The sequence below is a fragment of the Rhinopithecus roxellana genome, chromosome 5, assembly GCF_007565055.1.
Source record: "Rhinopithecus roxellana isolate Shanxi Qingling chromosome 5, ASM756505v1, whole genome shotgun sequence".
NCBI classification, from domain to species: Eukaryota; Metazoa; Chordata; class Mammalia; order Primates; family Cercopithecidae; genus Rhinopithecus; species Rhinopithecus roxellana.
The window spans coordinates 168,899,721-168,926,858 of NC_044553.1; the positions used below are offsets into that span (position 1 = coordinate 168,899,721).

Here is a 27,138-nt window from a genome sequence, read left to right on the forward strand (position 1 = left end):
AGAGCTGGGACCTCCCAATGGGCCTCACTAAGCCAGCCTGGCCTGAAACGTGCAGACGGTTGAGAGACACAGTTAGGAAGCAGAGAGAGACAGAAGGAGGAGGGAGAGAAATGGGAGAGGGGCGGACAAGCCCAGGATGGAGAGAGAGAAAGAGAAGAAAGGAAAGGCATCAGCCAACATTAGACAGAAAGGTAGAGGAAACCAAAGCAGTTAGAAAGAAAAGGGAGGAGGGGAGAGAGAATGAGCAAGAAGGAGCAGGGGAAGGAGGAGAAAAGGCAAGAGGGAAAAGGCCAGGAGGTAAGAGGAGGGCTGCAGGGAAGGAGCTGGGAGGGGGCTGAGCAGGCCGCTGGAGCCAGTGGTGAAGGAGCCAGTCGCGCCACGTGAGTGCATAGCTAAGTTCCGGTGGGAGCAATTTTATCAATAGCACTTTACCATACAAGTGATTCTCATCACAGCTGGTGCTAGGTGGGTTGGGAACAGCAATAAAAAACCAGTTTTATTAAAAAAAAATCATTCAGCTTATTTGAAAACACAGTACACATGCTCCCTCAGGCCCTGGTGGGAGAGGCCAGGGTGGACAGATAGCCCCTCAGGGACTCAGGCACAGCCCCAGCAAAGTATGATGGGGACAGACCCTCCAACACGCACACACACACACACACACGCATGTGCACACACACACAGGACATAGGCCAAGTACACAGCTATGAAGCTCTCCACGGAAAGGAGCTAGGGTACTGCGGGAGCCCAGCCCACTGGGCTGGAGGTTGGCACCCCTGGCAAGGCTGGGGACCAGGAACAGAGGGGGCCCTTCCAGGCCCTGTGCCAGGCATGTCCACATGTGTGATCCTAAGTCATATGAGGTGCTCTCCAGCCTCACATGGCTTGTCTGGGAAATGCAGCCTTAAGAAATAAGGCTGCCTATCACAAAGGACCAAAGAAGGCTGGAAGGATCAAAGAATGTCAAAAGTGTTATAAAATCACAGAAAGTCACCTTTTCAAGGGTCTCCAAACAACATGTGAGGAGTAGTTTTAAAACTGCATTGCTTGGAGTACTGGGACTCTGGGAAGTGCTGTGCTGGGTGTGGGGAAGAGGCCCTGTGCTGGGTGTGGGGAAGAGGCCCCCAAGGGGCCCCTTAGCTTGCTGGTGACAAAGGTAAGATGCATGCCCCACTTTAAGGGGGCTGTTCCCTCAAGTTGTTTTTCTTCCATTTATGTAATGAGAATGTGCATTTACTGGGAGCTGGTGGGAGCCGAGGGTGAGAGGGTTTATTATTCACACTGAGATGACATCCAAGCAAACACAAGGCTTAAGGACTTTCCTATTTCCCACTGTGTTCTCCAGCTATCAAGAGTCTTCTCCTGGCAGATAAGCGGCTCTTGCATGGCTAATGTGTTATTTCTAGAACATATTTATTGATTCTAAATATTGAAGAGGGGAGGCTTTATTTTCTCCTTGTCTCGTTTTAACCATGCCACTCTCCACAGTGGTTTACTTAGTGGTTTACTTAGAGCCATAGTGTTTCATAAACTAGTGTGGATTTAAATTTTATCACCCCCCAGTTTTATTATTTCTGCCAGGTGATAGTATAAATATTCCTGGAGTTGTGAATGTTCCCTAATGTGAACTGGGAGTAGAGGTCTATGAACAAATGGCTTGTTGCTAATGAATTGGAAAATGCAATTTTTAGATTTTTTCATTGACACGAAACATAACAGCACCTTGCATTTGGATATTGGGTGATATTTCTCAAAGGTTGGTTTAATATGGCCCACCTTATGGATCCTGACAGCACCTCTGCAAAGTAGGTAGAGAAGGAATTCCCACTGTACAGAAGAGGAAACAAAGATCCAGTAAGGACAAGTTTCATACACACTGTTGGAACCATAACAAATGCTTTTACTCCAGGTAAGCTGTGTTGAACAAGGCCAGCTTTGTGCACATCTCAGCTAGGGGCTTCACAAGTTCTATTTGACTCTCTCCAGCCTGTGAGGGGATGCTATTTTCAGGATACAGAAAACAAAGTTGGAACCCATGGGGATTACAGTAACTTCTAAAACGTCAAAGGTTGAAGCTCACTTGACTGACAGTGAAGGAGCAGGGATGGCCAGGATGGAGCTCTGGAAGTGCCAAACTCCCAGCACTGAGCATTAGGGTGATTTGTCACTTACCAGGTGCTCAGGAACACACTAGACTAGAGGAGAAATAAATGCCCCAATGATCCTTTTACCCAAATGCAAGGGAAAGGCAAGGTTAAGGGGCTCCCTCATGTTGTTTGAGGGGAGAGCTTTCCCCAGACTCTGACATGTGTGTCAAGAGACACAACCAGCAGGAGGCTTTGTCTGAGGTGGACCCATTGGACACAGTAGTGGTGAGAATGAGGGGGCCCTGCACCCCACTCACCCTCCAGGACAAGACAGGTACAACTAACCCAGGGGGAGATGAGCATTTTGGCTTCATGTCTCCTGTTTGTCTTTGTGAGAGTGTGTTGGTCAAGTTAACATACATTGAGTTCCTACACACCCAGATGCCTTTTGTTGCTCAGTTCCCCTATTAAAATACCCCTTCTGGAGAGTGCCCATGTTCTGGACATTTCCTGATCTCTGAATCTCTCCAAAGCTTATTCTTTATGTGTCTCATGTCTCTGATACACTGTCCCCTGCCAGAAAATCTGGTAAAGAATTGAAACTGAGCCCTTAGTAAAAGGCTGATAATTAATATATATGTTTCATCTTTCAGAAAAGAAGCAAAATCCCCATGAAACAATGAAATCCAGAAAGACTTGGATTGAGTCCTACTTCATCATTTACTAGCTGTGTGATCTTAGGCAAGTTGCTTAAGCTCTCATCAACTTTCTCCTCTGCAAAAAAGGGCAGGAGGGGGGAATTACTATATGATTGTTAAAAGAAAAGATTACCTTTCTCTGCTCTTTCAAGGCCCTTGTGGAAAAGGCTGACGAACAGTGGGACTTCTTCCCCTTTCTCCTGAAATATTCTTTTCCTGCCTGAGAACTGAGAGCTGTCTCCTGCCCTGCACTCTGGAAATATTTACTACTAGCCTCCCTGGAATGTCATCTTCTCCTGGGCAGGAAGATGACACCCACCAAACACTGGAAAATAAATTGTAGATATTTTTTATTTTTCCCAGACTTTCTGCAAAGTAAGCCCTGTTAACCACTGGCTGATTGACGGACTGGACTTGGGCCCTGTCTAGGCCCCAGGAGAGGGACTCTATTTCTGTGAAAGGATTCCCTTCAGTGACCTTTTAGTTATATATCTTGACAACCACCAATTCAGCCTACTAGTCTGCAAAGGCCAGCTCGCACCCTATGCCTTCAGAAACCTTCCCAAAAGTCCATTTTTGTCTTGGAGCACATCTCATTGTTTCAGAAGGATTTGCTCCCTTATTTCCACTCACCCAGCTCTCTCACTCATTCCCCGCTAAACCAGGGCTTGGCATTCAGCAGGTGTCTGCTAGGGGAGTAATGAATGGCCTCGATTCCACACAGGGAGAGAAAAGCCAACTCAGTGTCTATGAACCAGCTTAAACAGAATGGATGAGCAGCTCAGCCAATAGGAAAGAATGAGCTACGGTGAGCACACCTGTTTTGTGCATTTGCATGGCATCAAATGCTTAAGAATAGTTTAAACTGGTTATATATGTCCTTTGCAGTCCTGTTTACCTTTTCCTTTTGTCGAATGAATGAAAGACTAAGCATTTGAATGACAGTGTACTGTGGCCATAGTATTATACTTGGCCTTAAAGTCCTAATACATCTATCCATGATTGGTGGTGGAAACAGAAGGGAGTGCTAGTTCTGAAGATGTGGAGTTGACTATTCTTTTTTTTTTTTTTTTTTTTTTTGAGACGGAGTCTTGCTCTGCCGCCCAGGCTGGAGTGCAGTGGCCGGCTCTCAGCTCACTGCAAGCTCCGCCTCCCGGGTTCATGCCATTCTCCTGTCTCAGCCTCCCGAGTAGCTGGGACTACAGGCGCCCGCCTCGTCGCCCGGCTAGTTTTTTGTATTTTTTAGTAGAGACGGGGTTTCACCGTATTAGCCAGGATGGTCTCGATCTCCTGACCTCGTGATCCACCCGTCTCGGCCTCCCAAAGTGCTGGGATTACAGGCTTGAGCCACCGCGCCCAGCCGAGTTGACTATTCTTATTGGGGGCTATTATGTGTCCTCAGTGTGACCCCACACCAGGGGGTGGGATGTTCTTAAAAGAGACAAAGACATGCAGAGTTTCACAGACTCAAATTCACACAGAGTTGGGGAGAAATAGGCAGAGACTGCAAGATAAATGAAGGAGTCGAGTCAAAGATAACAAGTCAGGGAAAGACCTACAAAAAGGGAGGTTGGCCCCAAATGATCAAGAAGAGCCGTGGGACCTCAGGAGGCTTTATTGGATGCCCGGGAAAGGAGAAAACACAGCTCTGGCCTCAGGCATCTTGGAGTGCAGCCATGGAGGAAGGATGCTTGCACATGTGTGTACACAATTTTGACTCCCCAACACACACACCTTCAACTGGTAGAAGAAAGGCTTGCTGGCAGGGAACAGATCTCTCTGCCCCCTCAAGTTTGCCCAGCTACCAAGACCTCTGAGATTCTTTGATTTCCCTTTATTTGACGACACAACCAAGGGATTAACAATTTCCATAGCGAATTGTTGTGGGTTTACCTTCTCTTTCTGCCTAGCTTCCTGACCTAGGGGCATAATCTAGCTGTTGAGGCACCACCTGCCTTTCTTTGCAAAGGGGTTGGTGTCTATAAGTTGATCAGTACAGACTGATTAAAAGGATAAAGTAAGAGCCGACTGTTTGGAATGACCCAGCCTCAAAGGCCAACCTTTTTCCTTTGAAGGGAAAAGTATGATGAGAAAACCCACATTTCACTCCTTCCAGAAGTTTAGAGGAGTGTGTTTGGATGGGAGCAGGAGGATTACTAGGAGTTTGGAGGGATATGTTTTTGTCTGCAGGAAACCAAAGAGAAGTATCGGTGGTTTGACGAGCACCTGAGGCATCTGGGCAGTCATGTGACTGAGCCTCACCAGTCAGAATTCTCTACCCCTCTGGAGTTCAGTCAATATGAGCTCTGATTGATTCAGAGCTGGGCAACTGGGCCAGAGTCCTCTCAGGGTTCTGCTGGGATTCTGGAGACAGTCACGCCTTCTGTATGATCAGAGACTGGCTTGGCCAATAAGTATGTGGAGTGCCTGACTGAGAACAAAATCAGCACTGAGAAGCAGGAGATGGAGGAAAGGAGGCCACTTCCTGGTGTCTTGAAGGCACCCGTGTTCAAGAGGGTTGAAGCAGCTTGCTTCTTGAACCTCCCAGTTTTATGAGCCAATAACCCCCTCTCCACTTTTATTTGTAAAGAACAGGGTCCTGACTAACGTAACAAGAGGATAGTCAGTGTGGTTTACCCAGACCCCGGTTTCAAAAAGGAGCCGTAAGTACTATGGGGGAAAATGAAACGGATGAGGCTTCTTAGATTGCAAGCAGAGAAGGCCTTTCCCAGTGGCAGGAAAGAGCCTGCCATGAGAAGATGTTAGGGATGGCATTGCAGGCCAAGGCACCAGCAAGGGCAGAGGGTTCTAGTGAGGCAGGAGAATCAGGTCTGGAGGCAGGGAACCTAAGGGCAATTCATGCTGACGGGATGTCAGCGCCAACTCCGTTTTCAACCCCTCCTTTTTGTGTGTGGCAGTTGGAAAATGAAAGTACTTCTGATTGGTCCCCTCCCACAACCAGTCAGACTGGCCATGGGCTACTACTTCATTTGCATCGAGTGAACCAATGGGAAACCTCTAGTGGGTATTTAAATCCCGTAAAATTCTGTAACTGACATTCTTGAGCTGGTTGCTCAAGCCCACTCCCACCCTGTGGAATGTACTTTCGTTTACAATAGATCTCTGCTTTTTCTGTTTTGCTTTGTTTGTGCGTTTTGTCCAATTCTTTGTTCAAAATGCCAAGAATCTGGACAACTACCCTCAACCAGTAACACTAGGCGGGAAGGAGGTAAGCAAGTCAGGCACAGAGGGAATGCTATCATGGCTCTAGTTGAGTGAGCAGGGGGAGACTGATAGAACACGACAGAGAAGCAGGCAGGTGCAGAGCCTGGAGGGCCTTGAAGCTGAAGACAGGAAGTTCAGATTTTATTCCAGGATAGAAAAATCACTGGAGAGTGAAGAGATCTGATTGGCTGTGGCAGCTGTGAGGGGGAGGGCCCCTAGAGGAACAGCCAAGGAAGCAGAAAGGTCAGTGAGGAGGCTGATGTAATAATAGTCCAGGTGAGCAGTAAATGGTGGCTTGGATCTTGGTGGGTGGAGGAGACAGAGAGATGAGGATGGATTCTTCATGTACCTTGGAAGGAGAGGCTACATGAGTTATTAGTACAGTAGATGTGGGAAGTGAAGGAATGAGAAATCAGATACTTCCTGCAAAGATGAGGACTGGGTGAGTAACAAGTTTGGTGCATCTCTGTGAACCGCCAATGAAAATGTGCCTTGGAAAGGTGTGTCAAGCAAATGTGCTCTTGGCTGTCATCTCCTAGAGGGCAAGGGCTGGGTTCGGTCAGCAGACTAGCTCAGAGTGAGCTGGATGGCTGAGTGGGTAGGTGGGTGGAGAAGTGGATGGGTGGGCAGATTTGGGAATGAATGAGTACAAGGATGGATGAGTGAGTGGGGGGTGGGTGGGTGTATCTTTGGATGCTTGGATGCAGGGATAGATCGATGGGTGGGGATGAGTGGTGAGTGTTGAATGGGTAGATGAGTGGATGACAAGCTACATCCACCTTGGATGTCAAGGACCATATCAGAACCTTCCACTGGAGGAAGGGAGGGACCTCACCTCCTCCCATGTGGACTAACAGGCTATCTTAAGCCTCCCCAGGAGGCCCAGTGGGGATTGACTTAAAAGGCAGCTAGATTTGGTCAGCCTTCGCCTAGAAAGGGACACTACATGTCTGTGAGCCCTGAAACCAGAAGGGCAACTTCTGACCTGGCATCTGCCACCCCTGGAGTCCAGAGGGATGGGCAGGGTCTCACCAGTCTAGCTTCTTTCTCCACCTGGCCCATTACAGGAACTTACCCAGGAGGGCTGCCAGAGATCCTCTCACAGACCTAGGGAGACAGCAGCTGGCATCAGTGGCCAACATCCACATAGAGAGTGTGGACATGTGAAGGGAAATCACCCCTTAAATTAGATACCCCAAACAAGCTCTGTGAGGAAGAGGATAGGTCTACCTGGGAGCCAAGGGATCTGGATTCAAGCTTCATGCAACTCCTCTCTCTTTCTATTAGCGTCTATCAGCCTTTCCTTGGCCTTCTATAAAACTGGATTCAATGATTTCTATGATCTTTGGCATAGAGATTTTATGAACTATCAATTTCTTTGCTGTTTTCAAGAGTTTTGCTTTAAAAAAAAGCAGCTTTAGGACTGGGTGCAGTGGCTCAAGCCTGTAATCCCAACACTGTGGGAGGCTGAGGCAGGTGGATCACCTGAGGTCAGGAGTTCGAGACCAGCCTGGCCAACATGGTGAAACCCTGTCTCTACTAAAAATACAAAAATTAACTTGGCATGGTGGCTGGTGCCGGTAATCCCAGCTACTTGGGATGCTGAAACAAGATAATCACTTGAACCCGGGAGGTGGAGGTTGCAGTGAGCCAAGATCGTGTCATTGCACTGCAGTCTGGGCAACAAGAGTGAAACTGTCTCAAAAAAAAAGAAAAAAGAAAAAAGCAGCTTTATTGAAGTATGACTTACATATCATAATATTCATCCGTTTTCAGTGTATAATTCAGTGATTTTCAGTAAATGTACAGAATTGTGCAGTCATCATCACAATCCAGTTTTAGAACATTCTCATCACCCCACAGAGATCCTTGTGTCTGTTTGCAGTCAATCGCAATTCCCACCCCCAGCCTCAGGCAACCATTAATCTGCTTTCTGTCTCTATAGATTTGCCTTTTCTGGACGTTTCATATAAATAGAATCATACAACATGTGGGCTTTTGTGTCTGACTTCTACTTTGCATAATGTTTCTGAGGTTCATCCATGTTGTGGTATTTTTTTTAAACAATGGAAGTAATTATAAGTTTTTAAACAAGGACTTAATCTTACTTTTCTAAATAATCTCCTAACAGATTCCAACATTTGTTTTAGACACAATAGATTTGAATGAGGTTTGTTCCAACTTTCAAAGCTTGCATTTTCATTGTGAATCTTGGAAAAGTCTGGATTCTTAGTTATATATAGCACATGCCCGGTTGATTCGTTGGTTGACTGGCTGAGTCTTCCTGGGCCCATTGATTGGTCACTTTCACTTATTTTTCCTTTCAAAATGGTTGTCCACCACTTTACCTCTAAAGACATCCACTGTCCTTCCTTCAACACGTTGGCTATGGCTTGCTCCAGCAACACAGAGTGTTGGTTTATTTGTTAGTTTATTTGTTGCACTGCAGCATTTTGCCTGGGGACACGCCTAGGAGAGGCCATTTTCAAGCAAAGGGTGAGCCAAGATACAAACATTTTATAGTGACTCACAGGCCAGCCTGACACAGTTGCCTGGGAGAGTCAGGCTGCGTCCATCCACTGACCTTTTCAATCAATACACTTTGGCAATCTACTGGGTCCCAGGTAGTGTACTAGGCCTTGGGGACATAGAGACGAACAAAATCTGATGTAAATCTCTGGCTACTTTGATGTTATCACCTTGGGCAAATTATTATGTAACTTTTCTGGGTCTTGGTTTCCTCATCTGTAAAATGGGAATAATAATAGTGCCTGCCCCACAGGACTTCTATAAAGAAATAATGCCTGCCAAATACTTAGAACAGTGCCTGGCACTTAATACGTGCTCAGTAGGAGGCAGCTATTGAACTATTATAAATGACATTATAGTAGCACACCCCTGTCCTCAGATAATTAGATTTCTTTAAAGCAACACAGACAAAAAGTTAAACAAACTTAAAACAATGTGATGGGTGCTCAGTGCACATCTGTTCGGGTTGCTGTGGGCATGCAGAAGAACTAGTGCTCCATCATCACGTAGAGTAGGGTGTGAATGATTGGCCAGTCATGTGTACTGTTCCGGATATAGAGATGTCAAATGCATTTTTGGACTCTGATTATATACCATCCCCATGAAGAGATGAGCGTTCAGTTCCACTTGGGCTGTCCCCAGCACAGCTCCTCTGTGTCCCATGTGATGAGTGGCATGGCTGGTCTTGAAGTCTGCTCTGCCCCTTGCTATGCCGTGGCCCCTTTCCATCTTTTCCTCCCTTGTCCAGTCCATCCATCTGAATCCTTCCTCCCAAGGTGCTGTTCTCATAGTTCTTTCCAGCTCCTCCAGCTCCCTGGAGCCCTTCCTTCACAATTCTTTTTTTTTTTTTTTTTTGAGACAAAGTCTCGCTCTTGTCCCCAGGCTGAAGTGCAGTGGCGCCATCTTGGCTCACAGGAATCTCAGCCTCCCAGGTTCAAACGATTCTCCTGCCTCAGCCTCCCGAGTAGCTGGGATTACAGGTGCCCACCACCATGCCTGGGTAATTTTTGTATTTTTAGTAGAGATAGGGTTTCACCATGTTGGCCAGGTTGGTCTTGAACTCCTGACCTCAAGTGATCCACCCGCCTCGACTTCCCAAAGTGCTGGGATTACAGGCATAAGCCACCGCGCCCGGTCCTCCCTCACGATTCTTAAGGGCTTTAAGGCGTAAAGAAGTAGCTTGAAGGACCCTAGAAAATGCCTAACCCAACTCTCTTGTTTTACAGATATAGAAACTGAGGCTTAGGGAGAAGTGACTCGACAAGGGGCAGCCATGGCACCACCTCCCACTGAGTTGTGTGCCCTGAGTCACCTGGATTCCTCCTTTTCTCTGATGTCTCTGACCCATGCCCAAAGCCTGTTCCTGAGTCCTAAATACCTCTTCGGCCATCCTCACGGCTGAGTCACTATCATTTCTCAGCCTCTTCTCCGATGTCCCCACCTTCACCCCTGCTCTCCGCCCCTTCCCCAGCGTCCCCAGCACAGCAAGAATAACCTTTTTAAAATATAAACCTGATTTTTCCACTCCCCACTGAAAATCTTTAGTGATGTCCCACTGGTTCCAGAATAGTCCACTCTTACTTTAGCAAGGTTTTCTAGGCCAGCTTGGGCTTGAGCCTGGACACCATGCAGCCTCTGACCTTCCACACTGCACAGGACCCCTGAGGGAACTTCTTTCATGTATTTGACCCTGCCACATCCTTCTCCCACCTGGGTGTTTGTGCCAGCCCTTGCCTCTGCCTGGAACTCTATCCATCCTTCCTCCCTCCGCCAATCTACCTCCTCTTTGCCTGTATAATATCCATTCATCTTTAAGTGTCAGCTGAACTAATATTTGGTCTGCAAGACCCTCCCTAACCCAGATTAGACCTGCTCTGGGCCCCCATCATTCTTGGTACCTCCTCATCATAACACCCAGCCTGCTCCTGGAATTGCTGTTGTAATGCTGTCTTTCTGGGACTCTCGGCTTGGTGAGGGCTGGTTCACAAGCACACCTGCAGGTCTTAGCACAGTGTCCCACAGATACAGGCAGCTAAGGCATGCTTGACTTTTGCTGTTCTTGTCCCTTTCTTTTACTTTATACTGAGTTACATGGTACCTATTGTTCTGTGCCTTGCCTTGCCACTGAACAATCTTGGGTTGGAGGGGGACTAAAAATAACTCTCTTCCCTTCAAGCGGGCAGAAATAAAGATGTCAGCTTTGTTACTGATGGAAAAGCTAGGCTGGAAGATGTATTTGACCAAAAGATCATGCTAACCCTCTTGCTTCACTCTCCCAGTCCCAGTTACACCTGGGGCCTTCAGCGGGATTCACTTCCCCAGGACTGCTGCCTCCTTCTGGGAGGAGAGGGAAGACAAGAGAGGTTGGAGGGGCTGGGTCTCTCATTGGATCAGAAGAAACAGGTGGCCAGGCCTGGCCCAGTGGGCTGTGGCTAGGTGGGCAGGGCCTCTACAAACAAGGTGTGGTCATTGGAACCCCTTAGTTAAACTTAGAAAAAGCACATTTCTCAGAAGAAGGGGAAGATGCTCGGCTCAGTAAGTGAAATCATAGTTATCTGCTTCCTAGGATACCAGAACTCTTCAGTTATATTCTTTCTGCTTTGGACATTGCCATTTAACAGAAATACTTTTAAATGACATTGTGGTTCCCCATCTTTGTGGAAAGGGCTGTGTGTGTTTTTGCCTTTTTTTCCTTCTTTTTTTTTCTTTTGACAGAGTCTTGCTCTGTTGCCCAGGCTGGAGTGCAGTGGTGCAATCTCTTCTCACTGCAACTGCTGCCTCCCAGGTTCAAGCAGTTCTCATGTCTCAGCCTCCCAAGTAGCTGGGATCACAGACATGGGCCACAGCACCCGGCTGAAGGCCTATTTTCAATGAAAATAAAGATGTTCCTGTCTCCCACCCTTCCATTCCCCATGATAATGACACTCTTTAATAAAGCTTGGTGCTTGTGGCAGAGATTTCTAATTGATTACCAAATATCCATTCTCCTCTCCCTCTTAGTTAACAGAATCCCAGTTTTGGGCTGAGCATGTTAAAACTAAGATAGAAGACTACACTTGCCAGCCTCTCTTATTGCTAGGGTGTGATTGCATGATCAAATTCTGGCTAATGGCAGCATTGTGTGGTACTTCAGGAAAATCTTAAGAGACAGAAATACATGCCTTCCTTTCCTCTTTTCTTGCTGCCTGGAACACATATGTGATGGCTGGAATTTTGGCAGCTATCTCGGATCATGAGGATGGAAGCCATATTCTGAAGATGGCAGAGAAGAAAGATAGGAGCTTCTGTTTCTGGTGTAATCATAGAGCTTCCACATTAGCTCCAAACTGACTACCCCCAGGGTTCTTTTATGTGAGGGAGTAAGAAATGTCAATCTTGTTTGAAGATATTGCTATTCGTTTTTTCCCCCATTATATGCAATTGAATCTGATCCTAAGGAATACAGTACCATGAAACATAGAGAACTCTTGAAATGAGGCTCCCAGGTATCTGTGGCCTAGAGTTTAGAACAATTTAACTAGAAAACAGATTGCTAAGGAAATCATGATGGGAGGGTGGTAGAGATAGGTGCCTAAAAACACATCTACTGGGATGTTGTAAATAAACTGGGAAAGTCTAGGCAAATGAGCAGATCCAGGAGACACATTAAGGAGGGACAGTTCCAGAGAAGAGTGATGGAAATTCTGGTATGTTCCACAGCATAGAAATTATGGTAGGGTAGAATTCATCACTAACTTCCTAATTTTAGACTGGCTAAGAAATGGAACAGGTAGGTAAGCATGAAATAGATGGCCATTGATTTTTGAACTGGCTACTAGTTGATTAAACAATGTGATTCTAAGAAAAATTAGAGAAGGCTTTTTCCAAAAGTTGGAACTTGATTCTGAAATTTCTGATGTCTGCTACAGGTCATAGAAGACTAGATGGGTGTATAGCACATAGTAAGTGCTCAGTATATCTTTGATGAATGAATGAATGAATGAGTATATTGCTTACAAACCAATTGCTATTTTAATCTAAATGCAAACTAAAGAACAGGGAATTTTGTTTGAAAAAAACTTAGGGACTTCTCTTTATGCTTGGGGTAAAGTGCCATTGACATTGCCATGCACTGAAGACATCTTGGTGGCATAAGTTAGAGATATCCTTGCCTCCTTGGAGGGTGACGGTCCAATGTTATATTTGGGGGTACACCTCACCCTTGGATATGCTCCTGAGGTATCTTTAGGGAAGCTGCCCCCTCTACGTCTGCAGAGTCCCTGCTGACAACAGCAGAACTTCTGTTCTCCATGTGATTCTGCTACTATCACCATGACCTCCATGGAGGGGTTGGGAGGGGAGCAACACTTCCCCTCCATTCCTTAATTCTGCTAAGGCAATAAAGAAGGTGCTATGGCTTGAATATTCTTTCCAAAACTCATATTGAAATTTAGTTGCCAATGTAATGGTATTGGTCGGTGGGTCCTTTTAGAGCTGATTATGTGATGAGGACTCTGCCCTCGTAAATGAACTAATGCTGATATCACTGATGTGGTCTCCCTATAAAGGGATAATAAGTTTGGTCCCCTTTTTTCTGTCTGTCTTGTGTGCTCTTGTCTTCTCTTGCCATGTGATGCCTTCAGCCATGGAATGGCCCTCGTCAGGTGCTGGCCCTGTGCTGTTGGACTTTTCAGCCTCCAAAACTGTGAGTCAAATATGCTTTTGTTCTTTATAAGGTACCCAGTCTGTGCTATTCTGTTATAGCAGCAGAGAATAGAGTAAGACAGAAGGGTTGTGGACATCTGAAAGAAATTGTAACAAAGAGAAAAATTAAAGCCACAGGTTTAATATGACACTTCCCATCAAGGGAAAATAACAGCAGCAATAGAACAGCTAATTGTCTGCTGGAGGGGCAGCTGTGGGCACCCTTAAGTGCCCTCTCCATTGCCCTCCACTCACCTGAGTTCAAGCACCCTCACTCTGTCTTTTTAAAAATCTCCATGGAGGCTGGGTGCGGTGGTTCATGCCTGTAATCCCAGTACTTTGGGAGGCTGAGACGGGCAGATCACATGAGGTCAGGAATCCGAGACCAGCCTGGCCAACATAGTGAAAATCCGTTCCTCCGAAAGATACAAAAAAATTAGCCAGATGTGGTGGTGGGTGCCTGTAATCCCAGCTACTTGGGAGGCTGAGGCAGGAGAATTGCTTGAACCTGGGAGGTGGAGGTTGCAGTGAGCCAAGATTGCACCATTGCACTCTAGCCTGGATGACAAGAGCAAAACTCTGTCTCAAAATAATAATAATGATGATGATAATAATAATAATAAATCTCTATGGTGTGACTCTCCAGCAATTTTTAGGATAACCCTGTCGCCTACCCGCAGGAGCTGGACTTGCTTCCCCACTAGACAATTAGAGGGACATAACCATTCCCCACAGGCACCTTTCTCAAAGCCCAAGGGATCCATTTTGAAATGACGCTGAAGTGAGTTTGGGCAGAAAGGCTGGGGACAGTAGGGTAATCGAAGGGGCCCTTGGGGATCCAAAGCAAGTTCTGCTCTAGGCCTCTCCCTCTCCCCATTTTTCCAAACACCCAGCACCCACCCCATCCACCCTCTGCCAACACACACCCCAGGGAGCAACAGTAATCCCCAGAAATGTTAGAGTACAGCCCCATAGAAAGGTAGGACAGCTTTTCCGTAAATATGTTACCTGCCATCTGGGGAGGAGGCAGAGTGACATCCATTTCCCTTTTATTCATCCCTACCCTTCCAAGTATCCTCAGAGGACGCCACAGCAGAGGAAATAGGCTCATTACCTTTGCAGCTTTGAACAACAGAGACACCATCCCTGGCGGGCCCTTCGGTTTCACAGAAGGCAGAAGAAGCTTTGAAATCCCTGCTTTTCCCTGGCCAGGTGCCCTCACCCTAACCTCTGAAAGCAGAAGGGAGGCATGATGAGGATTTATGGCCTCTCCGCACATTGCAATGCCCCCAGGGTGGCCAAGAGTGTTGGTTCTGCCTGTTACAGATGCATGAAGTATATCAGGGGTCATGATTTATGGGACCACAGCAAGATTTCATCTGGAATAACGTTTACTTGTATTCAGAGGAGGAAAAGTAACTGACCTTTGCCTTCCTGCAGCCCTTCCCTAATTCTGACACAATGGCTCCGGGAGAAAATGATCAATTTCCTCACAAAAACCCTTTCCTGCGGCAGACAGAGCTTCACAGGCTCGGAGCATTGCACAGAGTATCTGGTTTTCCCCTTTCCATTACTCAAGCACTCACTGTATTGTGGAAGGTTGAATAAAGCAAAATAATAATGCATATGCTTTTATCTCAGAGGTTGGTATTTTTAGTATAGAAACCAGGCTAAATAAAATTTAAATTAAAAGAAAAAAAGAAAGGAAAATAGATTGAGGCTTAAATCACTGGCTGAGATTAAGCAAACATTCTTCAGTTGTGAATCTCGGTGGAATGGTTCTCGTGGGTTTGTGTATGTGTGGGGGATGGGGTGCATTTCAGGGCAGAGAGCAAGATGAAGGGTTGGGGAGGGAGCTGTGGTGATGGGGCTGCCTCAGTGTCCTTGAATAAAGGCCTGGCGGTCAAGGCTGGATCTGCCGGTGTTTGCGCACTCACCATGTGGCCAGCCCAGCACTGGGCAGCGCCCTCCTGTGCATTCTCAGCAGTTCTCGGGAGGAGCTGTGAGGCAGGTCCTATCATTCCCATTCCACAAGTGGTAAGCCCAGGGCACACCCTGACTTGCCCAAGTCCCTCAGCCGGAAGCAGCAAAGCCAGGATTCAAGCTCAGCCTGTCCTACACCAAAGTCCTTGCTCCTTCCCAGCCCTGCTACTGCTGCTAGGGGAGGCTGGCCTCCAGCCTCATGGAAATGGATAATGGGAATATCCCCCAATCATGTCACAAACCTGTTTTTCTGGATTAAGAGGAATCCTGAGTCCAGGTAGAACCTAAAAAATAATCAAAGATCCCTGACAAGCCCCATCACCAAGATAGCCCTTGCTGGGAGGAGCAGGATCAACTCAGTCTGGAAATGGTTGAGGGGCTATGACTGGGCCCCCAAATCCAGACCACAAGGCGATGCCAAGACAATCAGCAGAGACCCAGGCAGGCAGCCCCCTCACTGTCCACACAATCTCAGGCTCAGGCCACCCTCAAGTGGGCCTGGTCCAGTTTACAATGGCACCAGCCCTTGTCTGATCATGGCCACTACCCCTCCCGGCTACATGGTGGTGGCCATCATGCCAGGCCACTCACCATGAGGTGGCCCAAGATACTCAGCCCAGAACCCTGGTCAGTCAGGACAGGCCTATGACTCCAGGGCTTGTGCTGCAGGCCATCTCCCGGCCAGGAGACAAGATGAAACTTCTTGGCTGTGCAATGTGGATTAGAAGGAAATCTTTGTGCTTTAGAGAGACGGACCTGGGATCAAATCTCTGTGCTGCTACTTCCTGGCTGTGTGACCTTGAGCAAGATACTTAACCTTTCTGAGCTTCCATTTCCCTCTAGCATGAGGATAAGTAGAACAATCTCATAGGATTATTATGAAATGAAATGGGATAGCTACTTAAAGCACTTAGCCCAGTGCTCTCGTTGAGGCCAAGTGTCCTGCTTTATCCTTGCATCAGGCATAGGGGATGGCACTGTAGGTTCTCTGTTCTCTTGCTTCTAGGAAAGTGATAACAACAGCCTGAGCTACAAGCCAGGTAGGGCTGAGGTCTTACTCAGTATTATCTCATTTAGTTTCCACAACAAGCAAGTGGTATTATTAGGTCCGCTTTACTGCTCAGGAGCTTAGATTGGTAACTTGCTCAAGGTCACACAGTTAGTATGTGGCAGCAGGGATCCCACCTAGGGTGCTCTGACTCCAGAGCAGCTTTCCTCATATCACAGTGCTTCCTATTCCGGTAGATGTCATCGAGACTGGTCTCATGTTCAATTGTCTGCATTGTCTCTTTAGAGTACGTTTTGTATGGACCCAGAGGGATGTGCGGGTGTGTGCATGTGTGTATGCTTCTGTGTGTATATGTGTGTGTGTGTTTATCTTTCATAACAAGAGTAAGGGAGGAGGTGCTGGGAAGGTTTTTGAGTAACTAGCACATATGCTGTTTCCACAGATCTTGCCACTAACTCTGTGGAACATCAGGCAAGCCGCTGCATTCTCCCAGGCCTGCCTTTTCCTGACTTTGAGATGCAGAGTTCTCCCTGCATCATCCTTGGTAGGAAGGCAAAAGAAACAGGCTCTCCTCACTCTCAGTCACTCTGAGGCCGCGAGCCCATCCCCTTCCAGCCTGGGTGGCAACTGGTTTGGGAATGGAGTTCCCACTCTGATGATGCTCTTCTGCTCTTCCAACAGCATCAGATTCTTCCAAGGAGGGGAAGCTATGGCTGAGATTTCTCTGTATCCTCAGCACTACCCTAGGAACATAACTGATGTTTAAAGAATTCCTACTAGATCTTACAGAAAAATTGTGTGTGTGTGTGTGTGTGTCTGCATATATAAGAGTGTGGGTGCATTTTGATATTCCTCTTTGAGAAAGAACACATTTTCTATTTACAGCATGATTTCCAAAGGACCTTCTAATGGGGTGCCTCCTTTTAACTGGCATGCCTCCCCTACCAGGTGAGAAATGGGCTCAGAGAGTTCACGTGGCTTTCTGGAAGTCACAGACTCATTCCAGACCAGCTACCTCCCACCAGAAAACAGGCATGGCTGCGTGATGCCAAGGCCTCCTTTCCTGGTGGAAGGTGGGCATTGTGGGAGGGAGCCCCACTTCTTCACCCGTGCTGGCTGAAGCCTGAGGGGCTGCCTGAGGGGAAGTGGTAGGCAGGCACATTGGCCCCTTCGGCCAGGCCCCTCTGGCCAGGCAGCCTTCCCCTCCTCTTTCGGGACCTCTCATCAGTCCTTATTACTCCTGTGAGGTAAATTTCCTCCTGAGTGGGTTGTCTTCCCCCCAGGGGAGGACCAGGGCGCAGGTGAGGCTTTGGATAGAAAGGGAGGAGGCCCCACCCAGTGTCTGTAAGGATGGTGACCTCAAAGCCAGGAAAGATGGAGAGTAGGTGTGGGAGTGCACACTGCCCAGAGCCATGACTCAAGGTCCTCCTCTGCTCCACAGCAGCCCTGGGAAAGGGGCAGGAAGCCCTGGAGTGACACAGTAGTCAGAGTTGGTGGTGGTGGTGTGCATATCTATGTGTGTGTAAGACAGAGAGAGAGGAAAAGAGAGAGTGCAGAAGCTGGAGGAGCCACAGGGAGAAGCTGCAGAGGCACCTCTCCAGGATGCCTACCTTGGGTGCTGCTCCCCTCTGTGTCTGGCCTACTTGGCCTTTAAGACCCCCGGGATGTCTTAGAAAACACCAGGTGGACTCCCTGGCCATGGAAGCCTCAGGGCACAGGGCAGGCTGGTGGACGTTTTGGTCCCAAGCCCCTTTCTGATCACAGGCAGGTCAATTAAGCCTCTGGGCCTGGTTGTCCTCTTCTGGACATGGGGCGTAAGTCCTACACTACACAAGGCTGTACAGCTTCACAAAGATAGTGCTTGTGATGCTTATCCCTACCAGAGGACTTTGAACTTGAAGAATTATAGGAAGACTAGGCTTGTGCCCTTAAATTGATCATTCTTTCCATCCTGACTCTAAGCAGGGGTGAGCCAGTGTCTGCAGAGGTCTATGTATAGATGGGACTGTGGAGGAAAAGAGAAGCTTCCCTTTGCATGGTATCCTTAGAGCCCATTTGGTATGGACCCAGAGGGATGTATGGACCCAGAGGCACATCCCTCTGGGGAAGGCCTGGCCCACTGTCTCCCTAATGCAGCTGGCAGCCACAGCAGTGTGGGCCATGCTGGGTGTCCCAGGTGGGCTGCCAGTGCACAGTCACCTGGTCGCCTCCTGAGTGAGGCCTCCCTCCCTGGGCAGAGGGCACATGCACACTGTCAGTTGGCATTTGTGGAGGCCCACTGGACCACTTCTAAGTGCTCATTCCTGCCCACTCACCAGCTCACCAAGAGCTGTCCAGTTGTCCAGGGATATGGGCTGCTTGGCCTGGGCCATGTATGTCCTGATTCACGTACCTACCAAGACCTGATTCCATGAAGCAAACACTGACCTTGACATCAAGGCGACCTGACCCGAGCTCAGCTCCATCACTGAAGAAGCTCCTCCCTTTTTGAAGTTTCAGTTGTCATCTGTAAAATGGGAGTAAGAATAGTGCCTACCCATAGGGCTGTTGGGGTGATAAACATGAAAAAATGCGCAACCAATAAATAATATAGAACATATGCTCAGTAAATATTAGCCATTTTTAGCCACAATATTGCTGCTATTGTTGTTTGTATCATTGTCTCTCCCAGGGGAGATTCTAAGTTCTGCAAGGACAGAAACTATGTGTAATTCATCTTTGTAACCCCAGGATGCCAAGCACAACACCTGTCATAGAAATTCAGCAGTTTTGGGCTGGGCGCGGTGGCGCATGCCTGTAATCCCAACACTTTGGGAGGCCGAGGCACTTGAGGTCATGAGTTCGAGATCACCCTGGCCAACATGGTAAAACCCTCTCTCTACTAAAAATACAAAAATTAGCTGGCTGTGGTGGTGCATGCCTGTAATCCGGGAGCTATTTGGGATGCTGAGGCAGAATTGCTTGAGCTGGGGAGACGGAAGTTGCAGTGAGCTGAGATGGCACCACTGCACTCTAGCCTGGGCAACAGAGTGAGACCCTGTCTCAAAAAAAAAAAAAAAAAAAAAAAGAAAGAAAAGAAAGAAAGAAAAGAAAAAAGAAAAGAGAATAAACAATTTCATGCATTAAGCACCTACTGTGTGAACATATCATGCTAGACCACCATCAGGATCTTGCCTGTGATGACCTGTGAGGTGCAGAAAAAACTGGTCCCCTGAATCCTTGCACAGTACATGGGCGTCTTTAGTGCTAACATGTCTTGTCTGTGCCCCAGACTCTTCCTTCAACTACCAAGGTCCTCACCTCTTCCTCTTGTTCCAAACCAGATGGATAGAGCTCCAAAGAGCATTTAATAAACTCACACACTCTCAGGTATAGATAACTGATAACCACTTGATGTGTGATGTGTTGTTTCTCCAAGGGATTATTTTAATTCCAAGAAAGATTTAAACCTAAAGCAGATGTTCTTAATCTAGGTCCATGGAAGGTCTGAGTGTGTGTACAGTCAATGCGCTCAAACTTTTTTCCCTGAGGAGATAGTCCATATCTTTTATCAGATTCACCATTGGCCTGTGAATCAAAAAAGATTAAGAAATGGTCCGCCCTCCCTGTCTCTACTAAATTACAAAAAATTAGCCGGGTGTGGTGACATGCGCGTGTAGTCCCAGCCACTAGGGAGGCTGAGGCAGGGGGATCCCTTGAACCAGGGAGACGGAGATTGCAGTGGGCTGAGAAAAAAAAAAAAGAGAAAAGAAAGAAAGAAATGGTTCCCTAGAGTGGGGCTGTCCAGTAGAACTTTCTGTGGTGAAGGAAGTGTTCTATATCTGTGCTGTCCAACACGGTAATCACTAAACACTTGTGGCTATTGAGCACTGGAAATGTAGCTAGGGCAAGTGAGGAACTGAATTTTAAAATCTATACGAGTTAATTCAGATTTAAACATAAATAGCTTAGCGTGGCTGGTGGCTGGCGGCTACCATATTAGGCCATGTAGCCTGAGATGATAACGATTCGATGGTAGAATTTTAGATATGTTGAAGAGGTGACATTTTAGAGTATACAAGGGGATTCTTATGAACAAGAATTTCTCAAAATTTCTCTAAAATTTAAATTTCTCTAAAATTTAAAAATTCATTCATTCATTTACTTATTCATTCATTCAGGCATGCGTATACATGAATCAGCACTGACATCTGCTGAGCAGCCACCAGGCTTGTGATACTAGGAGAACAAACGGTGACAAGAAGAGGTTTTTACAATTTACTGAGACCAGAGTGTCTGCCCAGACAGGTCCCTTTAGGGATGGCTTTGTATTTAAAGAAGCAAATTAAAAAAAAAAAAATGGATTGCCCTACTTGTCAAATCCTTAGGACATTTGACAATCTCGAGCAAGAGAATGTTTCTTCCCCTTGGAAGGACGTTTGATCCCCACACATGGGGAGGGAGTGGATCAAGTAGCTTGCAAAGTGGAAGAGGCTGGGGATAGCTCCTGGAGGATCAGGTTCCATTTATAAATGGGAATCTCACAGTGAACGTTTTATGGATGTCGGTGAGACAACCTTTAGGAAACAAGGGGACTTAGCATCTGGCATTTATTGATTTTGAGGCTTCTTTTTTCCATGTTATCAGTAGCTCATCTACTCCTGGGGTTATGGTGAGGTTTAATTAGCTTTTATGGGTGAGCTCTTATAGCAGTGCCTGTTGCACCGTGAGTGGTCTGTGTCAGTTATTATTATTGTTGAGAACGTGCCCGGTAAATGTAGAAGTGGTAGGTGCTCAATACATTTGTTGAATGAATGACTGAAATTGCTTAGTGCACAAAATTAAAAAGCATCAAGCAGAGTCAAACAAAGCTGAATGTCAATGTCTGCAATGGCCTTTGCCAATTACAAAACAGGCCAGTACCGTGGCCAAGGCAATGAGTCTCTGCTTTGTGAACGTGCCCATGAGGGCTTGCCATCACAGCACGGTGACTCCCAACTGAGGGCCTTGGCTTCTCAAGTGGAAATGGACTAGACATTGCCTAAGACCTGCTTCAGCTGTCCTGATCTAAGAACGTGTCACACATCTCTAGCTGGGTCTTTTCAGCACGTCAGGCACAATGACAACATCTGCATCTACTCCAGCCAACAGAGCTACAACAATCCACTATGTGGACATAGAGACCAGAATTCAGTTCCAAATAACCCATTTTGCAACAGCTTAAGAATTTCCAGTTGTGTCTTCTAATGAACATCAACTACAGAAGTGGGACGGCACTGTAGACATCTGCAAGTGAGTTATGGAGGCACTCTCAGCCCTGCCAAGGAAGGGGATGCGCCAGCATCCACAGAAATAGACAAAACAACTCCAGTAAGGTCCCAATTGCACACTGTAGAATTTTTAAAACTTGGGGTGAATAACCCCTTCCGTGTCTGGCTGTCATTAAGCTGGACAGTCATAACTCCTTTCTGCTGGCTGCCTTCAGCCCTTCATGTGGTCTTTATCTTGTCAACACAGAATCCTTTGGCCTCCAATCCTATTGTCCTGATTAAAATGCCAGCATTGCTCTCCAGATAGCTCTTGATTTTATATCCTCTTAGAAGAAAAAGAAAAAGGAAAATTGACCAGGCCAGCTCAATGTGTGAGGAATGGACATCATTTTAGGGTGGGGAGTGGAGTAGGAGGAAGTTGGTCCATGGTAAGGTTGCTAGAAGACTCTGTCCTGCATGGGTCTCAGGAATGAGGTCTTCATGCTTGAGTTGGGGAACCAGGATGCAAAGAAGAATGTGAGCTGGCATCTCCTGGGATGACTTCAGTTCTGAGGGAATCCTTCCAGACTGCATATTTCTGAAAAGTGATAACCCCAGATCTGCCTGCCCAACCACTGTTCTTCATTCTCTCCCTCCTCCTCTGGATTGCCTAGTAATGAGAGGGGAGGGGAGGGAGTTCAGTACTTGGAGTTGGCCAAACCTGGTCAACCTAGTAATTTCCTAGTTACATAACATTGGGCGAGTGTGTTCATCTCTTTGGGCCTCTGATTCCTTAACTGTGAAATGGGAATACTAAATCTATCTTGTAGAATCACTGGAGGGTGAAATAACTGTATGTGAAAGAAGTTACACGTCGAGAGGAGTTTTTGTTATTGTGATCTAATGTCTTTATTTAGCATTAAGCTGTTGGGATTGCTCTAGTGGAACTCGCTCATCTTGGTTTTCTCCAAGAACCTTGTTTTTATCTTCAAACAACTGGTGCATTTTACTCCAAGATTTCCTGGTTTTATGGCATTATTTCCACCATCTTTGGCAACGTACCTTCCTTTGCCAACCAACACATGCTCACAAACCCTCCATTCAACATTTAACAAACATTCACTGAGTGCCTACTCATGCATTCTCTGTATGCCAGGCCTAAGTGAACAAAATAAAGATTTAGGTGCACATTCTAGGAAGCGGAAAGAGAAAAAATCTATAATATATAAGTAACTTATACAATCTATTAAGAAGTGGTAAGTGCCATGAGAAAATGAAAAGTGGACTGAGAATGGAGTGGTCTAAGGTGTGGGCTGCAGCCGTTAATAGGGTGCTCAGAGTGACCTTATGGACAAAGCAATATTTTAAAAAAGACATGATGGAGATGAGGAAGTTGGCCAAGAAGAAGAAGTTGGCAGAAGAGCTTTCTAGACAGAAGAAACAGTTGAGCAGAGCTGTGAAGGTGTGCAGGAATGTTCAAGGGCAGGAAGGACCTAGAGTCAGGGTTTTAGAAAAGAGCATGTAGATGGAGTTGATGGAAAGTGAAGATCACACAGTGTCTTGTTGACCATCTCAAGGATTTGTGGTTTGACTCTGCATGGAATAGAAGTACATTGTAGGGTTTTGAGCAGAGGAGAAACCTGATTGATTGCACTTGTCTTTTAAAAGGGTCTTCTGGTTCTATGTTAAGAGTAGATGGTAGGAGGCAAGAGTGGAAGCAGGGAAACACATTCGGGAATCTTTGCTATAAAGTGCAGGATAAATGATGGTGGCTCACACCAAAGTGGTATCAGGGGAAGTGGGGAGAGTGGTCAGAGTCTGGATCTATTCGAAGGTGGAAGCACCAGGTTTGCTAAACTATTAGATGTAGGGTGTGAGAGAAAGGGAGGAATCAAGGGCATCTCCAAGGTTTTTGACTGAGCAAGAGGAAGGATGGAGGTGCTATCAGCTCAGCTGAGGAAAGCTGTGGGTGGAGACAGTTTTGGGTAGGAGGAGATTAGGAATTTTAGATATGTTGAGTTTTAGATGCCTGTTAGACATCTAAGTTAAGATGTTGAGTGGGTGTTTGGATATATAAGACTGAAGTCCAGGAAAGAGGTCTGAGCTGGAAATATAAACGTGGGAGTCAGCAGCATTGAGTTGGTATTTAAAGCCATGAGACTAGATTGCCATGAGCCTTTCTTCCCACAAACCCAAGATACATCCATAATAATTTTCATTTGTGACTGTGTCACAGATTTCCCAAGCACCTCCCATCATCTTTCAGTGGATGGTTAATTATAAAATTTGAAAAGCCTAAGACTGTCAGTGGTTGGAAGGTGGAGTAGGAGGTAGAAGCTCAGAGCAATTTGTTAACTTTTAAGTCTCTCAGTTGGACTGAAGGCATGTACCAGTGCCCAGGGTAACAAAAGGCAAGATGACAAAGTGGGGTGGTGAATTATCTTTTTGGGAGAAAAGCCGTAATTCAGTGTGGTGGGGTAGTAGTCCCTCTTTCTCTCAGTCCCTGTATCTGAGTTTCCAGAATCACGCAGCACAGACCTGACACCAAAGCCATGCTCAACCACGACCTTGAGATTCCAGGATGATAGTCCCTGAGAAGGCAAAGTTGTCATCTCTCAAGGCCAGGAAGGAAGGAAACGCACTGCCCTTACCAAGAAGACTTCACACTGGAATTCAGGGGAGCTAGAGAGCTGCCCGTGGGATATGGTGCTCGGTGTGTACTATGCATGGGATGTTGAAACAGCAACCATGGAGGAGGAGACATCCAGGGATTTCCAGGGGCACAGCCAGGAAGACAGTCCATGCACACCCAACTCCAACCCCATGTCCCAAACCCAGTGAACAGCCCCATGAGCTATAAGCAGTGCTGAGTTCTAGGCCAGAGGTTCCAAATGATGGTGTTTATCAGAATCTTGGAGCTTATTAAGTATACTCATCTCTGGGCACCTCTTCCAGACCTTCCTGAATCAAAATCGAAAAACATATGATTTTGTAGGGACCTCTTGGGGCTTCCAGTTGAGTTCATTCTGACCCTAAGTGTCTCATATTGAGCTTGGTTCAGTCCTTGATCATTGCTGAGTATCCCCTCTGTGCCGGGGAGTGGGCCACATCTTGTGGAGAGTACAGAACTATTTGAGCCCTGGGCTCAGCCCTCAAATAGCTCAAAGACATGAGAAGAAAAAGATGACTTCAGGAGTGAATTCCAGGAAATAAAATTATGGCTCTCTCCATGCAATGCTGTGAGAACCCAGTGGATGGACACCCTGGAAGGGCTATGAGATCATAGGAGGGCTTCTGCCAGTCTCTGTCATCCAGTGGCCAAGAGAATTGCAAAATGTGGCACGGATCTGGAGCCAGGATTCCAGCTGGCTCTAAAGGGAAAACAGTGTCTCATTGTGTCTGCAGAGCTTGTGTGCTGGCAACACCCCCAGGGAGAACTTGCTGCATGGGGGAGGTGTTCTGTACATAGATGTCTGGAGCAGATATGACAAGCAATGGAGGGAGAGAGCAGGAGCCTTCTCCCTGGCCCAGCCCCTGGACCATGTCTGAAAGCTGTGAAGTGGAGGCTGCCGGAGGGAGCCGATGCAGCTGTTTTCAAAGGGGCTCAAGCAGTCCTGTTCAGGACCCCAGATGACAAGTGTTCTACAGAGTGGAAGAAGCATGCATTTCTCCCCTGCTTGGGTTCCGTGGGGACTCTGGGCATCAAGGTGGCTTTCGGTGGAACAGTGGGTGAGAGCAGGGGAGACTTTGATGCCAGGCTGTGGATGCAATGCCTGGTGGGAAAGTGGAAACTTGGAAACTTGGTGGGAGACAGCCAATGCCTGATGACTATGGCCAATTACCTTAAGTGGTAACAAGACAGACTTCTCTGGGATTCATAAGAGACCTTCCTGTGGGTTTCTAGAAATATACTTACTGAGAGTAGACACCTGTGCTGGGAGTCCCGTATTAGCAGGTGAATGGAGTGAGTCAGAACAATCTGCTTAATACTGTTAAGTGCTGAGACGTTTTGTGTACCAACAAACTGAGGAATCCTGGGAAAATTCAGTGTGCCTCAAAAGGACCAGAACATTGTGGGGGATGAGAGGTGGAGCTAAGAGTGGGTAAATGACTATGTGGGCTTGTATTTGTGTTTGGGAAAATGTGAGTTGCCAAGGATGACAGAGATAGCAGTCTTAACTCAGTGGCTCCCAGGGAAACATTCTTTGGTTGTTAGAGGGTCTGAAAGCCCATGTGATGTAGGCAGTCCTTGGTGAGGACTGGAGTGGGCCGGGTGCACAAGGCCCTAATTCTATTGCTCATTGAAGGCACCCGGCAAAACTGGACCCTCCTGGGAAAGTGACCACAAACTGACATTGTCTGGAGATAAAACCAGGGAAATCAAGGCCAAGAACCCAGAGATTTCCCCAAGATGGGGTACCTGAGAAGATGAAACCCACACCCCACTGGTCTTCCCTCCCAACAGTGGGGTGTTACCAATAGACATTCCAAATGCCACTTTGGGATGAGTGTGGGACACACCCTTGGAGCATTCCTATTCCCCAGGCTGCAGATTTGTAGCCACTTTCATAATTTATAATTATGTGTAATCTTATAACAATCTACTCCATACTCTCCCTCTCCATCTCAGGTGATTCCCTTCCTTTTCTTACAGAGAGGTCCCCCTTGCTGTGGCAAACACACGCAGAAGACAAGAAGCAAACTGGGCTTTGCAGCAAGTGTCCAAGGCCATTAATGATTTCACTTCCTCTCCATTCTGCTACTGAGAGAGAAAGAAATTGGCAAGCAACCTCATCCCCCAAAATCCTGACAGAAGCCAGAGGGCTGCGAGATCCATGGGTGAGATTGTATGACACCACCTAATTTGTTCTGAGCTTCCTGAAAGCTGCAGGGAAGATATTGGAATTGTAGTTTCCTCTGAAATACAAAAATAAAATAAAATAAAAGGTTGTGACAGAGATTTAAATGAGAATGAAATGCCAATTAACTCAGAGATATTGAACTAGAATCTGTTTCTTAGAAGAATCCCAGGTCGCACATGGTGGATCAGTTTCAATTTCCCCCAAAGCACCGAATGGCCACACCGGGGAAGCAGACCTCAGAACAATCCAGAACTCGGTGCCAGACCCACTACTTATCACTTTAATTGACACTTACTCCATATGATGCTCATACTTTCACCGAATGGGTTCAATTTAATTTGAAATGGGGATTTTTTTTCTTTCCCCTATTGAAATATTTAGTGCAGCAGGCTTTAACTAAACAGCTTTGATCCTCGCATTCCATTACTCTTCCATTTTGCTTTAAAAATACAAAAGAACCCCTCCAACCATGATTTATTTGGAAAATATTTGACTTTTACCACCTCTGTAATTACAAAAGCTAAAGGTCTGTATCTTTTCTTTTTGTAGGCGATGGGACAGGTTGGCAAAAAAAGAAATCCCTTTGATATCTATTCTGCAATCCTCAACAATAAATTAACAGACAAAGGTCTATGGAAAAGAAGTCATCCTTAGACTCGGGGTGGTGATAAGGCAACTCTTCTACCATGGAGCATGTGTGTCTGGCTCCCAGCCCACCCTGTACCCCACACACTGTGAGAACCAGGGGTGGGTAAGGAGGGAGGCAACATCTTTGCTGAGGAGAATCTGTATTCTGGGTGATCACACGAAAGCAGGTGGGTTCTCCCCGCCCTG

General features: G+C 46.7%; 1 long non-coding RNA gene across 3 annotated transcripts; it reads left to right on the forward strand.

The window, feature by feature from the left end:
• The first annotated feature begins 3,504 nt into the window (after nt 1-3,504).
• On the forward strand, nt 3,505-26,928 carry LOC115897392. Of its 3 annotated transcripts, XR_004057179.1 has the most exons (4): nt 3,505-3,593; nt 13,162-13,223; nt 26,097-26,281; nt 26,854-26,928. It is a non-coding gene; the product is annotated as an uncharacterized LOC115897392 (long non-coding RNA). The 3 variants fall into 3 exon arrangements; XR_004057177.1 differs by lacking the exon at nt 26,854-26,928 and having other exon boundaries at nt 26,097-26,393; XR_004057178.1 differs by lacking the exons at nt 26,097-26,281; nt 26,854-26,928 and adding an exon at nt 14,295-14,827.
• Nucleotides 26,929-27,138: the final 210 nt, after the last annotated feature.